Below are 5,710 nucleotides of genomic sequence, written 5' to 3' on the forward strand. Positions count from 1 at the left end.
CTTTCCCTGCACCCTATGGTCCTCATGCAAATAGGGCCTCCTACACACCTGGGGAATTCTGGGCATAGAACTCCCAGTGCACATCTGGTTTACAGGACCTGCTGCAGATGTGGAAGAACAATATGTACTACCTGAGGTCCTTTAACTGGAGGTGCCAGGGATTGAACCCAGGACTGTCTGCATTCAAATCAGGAGCTGTACCACTGAGCTCCTAGCCTGTAGCAGACATACATCCTCCTGTGAACCATGCATTAAGGCTGCAATCCTTTAAAAAAACCAACCACCCACTTTTCTGGGAGTAAGCCTCATTCAATAAAATGGGACTTACTTCTGCATAGACCTGCTTAGGATTGCTACATGTCAAAATACATTTTTTCCCTGTTTCAGTTACACAAATGTAGTGGGGTACAGTATTTGGTCCCAATCTTAGCTTTCAACTGACATCATGCCTGCCTGGAGATTCATATAATCTCTTATCCCTAGTAGGTTTGTGTGAGCAACACCACACAGAATCAAACCTCTGGTCTGCTAATCTTAAAAAAAAGAAAAAAGATTCTAGTTAAGAAAAGATAATTCCCCCCCTTTAACTTCCCCCTCCCTTTTCTCATTTCACTCCTACTCAAGGAAAGGGGGGGTCATTTATCACTCCTCTGTTTCAGCTTCTCTGCTGGGCTCAGGTTTTATATGACAGGTTTCTTCAAACACTTGAAGAAGTGGCTTGACTCCATTATTTTTACATATAATGAAAAGACTCTCACACAGCATTAAGTACATCAGCATGTACTATGCCACTACAGTAAGAGTTGCTTTAATTTGGCAAGGAATGAATAGATCGCTGTGAATCAATTACAAATTTAATAAGGGGCTTATTGTAAAACCCGCTGATAAGATGAAGTGCCATTGTTCCGAACAGCATGGCATGGGAATGACTTTTTTATAAGTAATACTTTGATAAATATTTGATATTTGATCATTGGTGGGTCTTTGGAAATGTTTTATCTCCGCTGCAACCTTTGGACTGCGTCTCACGTTGCCTGCAGTTGCCAGTGGCGCACAGTGGGGGACAATGGCGTCTGAGCCACAGGGCTCCTGGGCTGAGTCCTGTAGTACCTAGAAAGAGGACATAACTCAAAACCATTTACCATGCCATAGGTAGGACTCATGTCATAGGTATGGAACCATTAACCATGCCATAGGTATGTTTTTTTAGACATTCACTGTAAGCCACCTTGAGTCAGACACAGGAGAAACAGGAGAAACATGGATTAGAAGTGACTAATAGATGGAATGTACTTTGGGTTTTTTTTAATTTTTATTTTACATTTTCCAAACAAAAGAACAAAACATTTTTATATTCTCACATAGTACATAGGTTTGAGTCAGCTTTCAGATTCTAGCCATTTATACAATCCTTTCCATCTTTCAACAAAAGTCTCATCCTTTTTCCCCTGTAATATCACATTCAGTTTTTCTATTTCTGCTATTTCCATCATTTTATATTTTAGCTCTTCTATTTTGGGTGTGTTATTCATTTTCCAATATTTAGCCCATAATATTCTGGCTGCTGTAACCACATATATAATTACATATTTTTCATTATACTTAAGCGTTTCTGGCATAATATTTAACAGGTAAGTCTCAGGCATCAAATCAAGCTTTACATAAACATTTTTTTCTATTATCTTTTGCACTTTTTTCCAGTATCTCTGTACCTCCACACAACTCCACCACATATGATAGAACGTCCCTACATTTGCTCTACATTTCCAGCAAATGTTGGAACAACTTGCGTAACATTTTGCTAGTCGCTCTGGTGGCCAATACCATCTATGGAAAATTTTGAAAATGTTTTCTCTGTAATTCGATACTCTCATTACTTTGAACGATTTCCATATCTTAGCCCATTTCTCTAAAGCAATAGTTTTCCCCAAGTCTCTTGTCCAGGCAACCATATGATGTTTCGGGACTGCATCTTTCATATAGGCTTCTAATAAGAATTTATACATCTTCTGGATCTGTTTGTCGTTTGATGAAAGCCATATTTTGTCTAGTTCGTTTTTCCCATCGTAGAAACCAACTTTTAACATCTAGTTTATATTTTTCAGAACCCTTGTCATCTTTAAGTGTGGTTATTGTTCTCTTTTCTCTTTCTTTTCTAATTCGATATGATAACCACCTTGATGATTTATTGGCATTTTCGAAATGGTATAATTTTGCAAACTCCATCTTTCTTGCAAGCTCTTGAGATAGTAGGAGGTTCATTTTATGGGTTAGCAGTTTGATTTTAGTTTGGGCTTCTTCTTTGTTACCACTTTTCATCGCTTCCTTTTCTTGTATTTTAATTTTATTGCTAAAATGTTCATAGGCAGCTCTCCTTTCCTTTATCTTCCATGCCTCCTGGTTTATAAACCAACCTCTTATGAATGTACTTTGGAGTACTAGGCAAGAGAGAAGAAGAAGCAGCTGGACAGGACAGCAGACTGCATTCTCTCCTTGTGGCCTTCCAGGATGCTGGTTGTTGTTAGAAACAGGACGCTAGGCCAGATGACCCTCTTCTCTGATCCAGCAGAAGTCTTCCTGGGTGAAGTGTATCTGTGGGGGAAGCATCTGATTCACAGTGGAGCCAGAAGCAGAGTTACATGCTTCTAATTTCATTGAATTCAATGGATGTAAGAGGCTGTGGCCACTTCTGAACTGTCATTTTTGTCACTCATTTGTCCCTATTGCTTCAGGGGTCCCCCCAAGTGTTTTGATCTCTCTAGTAGTCCCAGAGGGAGCAAAACACATGTGGAAAGGGGGGGGGAAGCAATAAGGACAAATGAGTGGCAAAAATGACAGTGGTATTTTGATGGGAGACCACCAAGGAAGCCCAGAGTTGCTATGCGGAGACAGTCAATGGCAAACCACCTCTGTTCCTCGCTTGCCTTGAAAACCCTACACAGTCACTATAAATCAGCTGCAACTTGACGGCACTTACCACCACCACTCTGCTTAGGATTGCATTGTTATAAACAAAATCCCAGAGCACTGGTGAGTATGCAGGTTCCCATCACAAGGGCTGAAACATAGTGTATCCCCCTTTGCCCATTCTGATCTTTTTTTGGAAACTGTCTCTTATGTTTCTTCCCATTCTGGTGCCTTATACTTTGGTCAGCTCTACTCTATGTGCATTTAGTGAGCCATATTACCAGGGAAAGATTTATGAGCAAAAATTACAAGTAGTTATGTTGATCCCCAGATATAAAACACACACAGAGAGACACATTGTTTTAGTTATAAACCCAACTGTCACAAAGAAGTAAGCAAACTTTCAAATTCCCCAGAGCTTTTATCATGCTAGATATTCAGTATAACACACACACACAAATTGGGGGTGGGGAGTGGAAAGGGAAAGAAGTTCACAGCCATAATGGAGAAGCTCCAAGTCTACAACTTGTAATTGCCTTAAAATGAAGCACAGAAGTTGTGCAGACTTAATTAGACTAGATCCAACAAGGGCAAATCACAACCTGGAGGCCAGATCTAACCCCCCCCCCTTCCATAAGAACCTTGAGCTGCTTCATGCTTTGTAAGGATCATTTTCCACTTTATGGCTGCCAACTCTGGGTTGGGAAAATCCTAGAGATTTAGGGGTTGAGCCAGGTGATGGCAGGGTTTGGGGAGGGGAGGGACCCCATGGGTATATAATGCTGTTGAGCCCACCCTCCAAAGCAGCCATTTTCTCCAGAGGAACTGCTCTCTGTAGCCTGGAGATCAGTGTTGTTATGTCCACGGACCGCCACTAGGGGTCTGCGGCCTCAGTCCTTAGCTTGGGTCTAAGCACAATAGGGAACTAGGATCCCAGACCACCCTGAGTCTTCCAATAGGACCTTGGAGAGAAAGTCAAACCCCCCAATGGAACTGTGGGTGTGCCCAGGTGGAGTGTATATAGTTGTCCCTTGCCGGGCCATTTCCTCTGTCTTGTTGTGAAGTACAATAAACACATCTAGTTAGCATGTCATAGTCCGAGTCTCCATGTGTGAACTCAGTACTTTACAGTGGCGACAAGGATGGGATCCCATTGAGCAAGCCTGACTCTTAATCAAGCACTGCACCGAGCATCGATCCAGTGGAAGCCGCCGCGCCTTGCATCGCTCCCGAGCAGCACCGCAAAGTGCACAGCGCTCCTGGACATCGCCCCCACTTTGCTAAAGAGTCATGGCAGCCACTCTGGGACACCTCGTGGTCTTTGACCCCAAACTCCCTGAGTTCTGGGACTCGTGGGTAGACCAGTTAATGTGCTATCTCGCCTACCACGAGGTCACAGATGCCAGCAAGAAAAGGGCTCTCCTCCTAAGCTCCTGTGGGGTGGCCAGTATTCGACTAGCAAAAAGCCTCCTGGCCCCCAAGGCTCTCCTGGAAAATACGTACGAGGAGATTATCGCACCAAAGGCCACAACTATGGCTAGGCGCATGGACTTCCAAGAGTGCCTACATAAGCCCAGCGAGATGGCTACTGCCTTCATGGCTGTGTTTCGCCAACACATGATGGATTGCGGGTTCATGACGGTGGAGGAGAACATCTTGACCCAGTTCATCTGGAGCCTGGGAGATGCCAAACTCTGTTGCAAGCTGGTAGGCACCGCCAAACTCAAAATTGAGGATGCCCTACAGCTCACCACTGCCTATGAATCCTCCCACCACGACCGTCTGCCATTGGCATCACTCCTCGTGTCGCCCAATGCAGCATCCAACATCTCAGATGAAGAGGACGTCTAGCTCGTCCGCCCCTCCAGCCGCAGGAAGCCTCCCAGGCCTGCTGGAGTGCCCAGCCACCCGGACAAGTCTGTTGCCCAAGCACCGTGTGCCAGCTGCGGAGAAGCCCACAAGCACAGGTCATGCCAGTTCCATGATGCTACATGCCACATGTGCGGAAAGCAAGGACACCTAGCCTGCGTATGCAGGTCCAAAGGGACCCAGACCCAGAACACCCAGCCGCAACCATGCTGCCAGACTACGGTGCACTATGAGGCCACCGAGGGCACAGAGGAACTCTACCTTCTGACGAGCCAACCTTCCCTACAGGTATTGCTTCCCCCCCCCCCGGGTCCTCCGCTCGTCCCTCTTCCTGGCGGGTTACAACTACCACCTGGAACATCGCCCGGGGAAAGCGATGGGGCATGCTGACGCCCTCAGCCGGCTGCCATTCCCATCTGTGGACGCTGACCCGGCTCCCGCTCATGGTGTACTCCTGCTAGAGGCCTTCAGTATTCCCGCTCATGGTGTACTCCTGCTAGAGGACTTCAGTATGTGACTGTCAGTGGCTCTCCTCTCACATAGCTGGAACTACCAAGGATTGAATTTGGACCTTCTTTGTATAAAGCATGTGATCTGCTGCTGCTGCTACTAGATGTGTCCCATTCCCAAGCCATGGCTACTTCCCCCATGTAAAACACATCGAATGTAATGATATGGGACTGCCATCAAAGGTAAAAGGAAGAACCAGTTTGGAGCTCTCAAAAGCAAGTGGATACTTAGTTGTGGCTCTCAGACTGAGAAATTGACTCACCTCTGGATTAGATGGTGCCCAGTACACAACAGAGCTCATTGTAACTAAAGCTACCAGGTCATATGGGGGGGGGGATGACTATTCTTCCTTTGAAAGTATAAACACTATCAAGGTTTATGAGAAGATCAGCTGTACACTTGGGACTCTGAAACAAGATCAGAA

This window comes from Gekko japonicus, unplaced genomic scaffold (genome assembly GCF_001447785.1).
Source record: "Gekko japonicus isolate JY-2015 unplaced genomic scaffold, Gekko_japonicus_V1.1 scaffold1386, whole genome shotgun sequence".
In the NCBI taxonomy this organism is placed as follows: Eukaryota; Metazoa; Chordata; class Lepidosauria; order Squamata; family Gekkonidae; genus Gekko; species Gekko japonicus.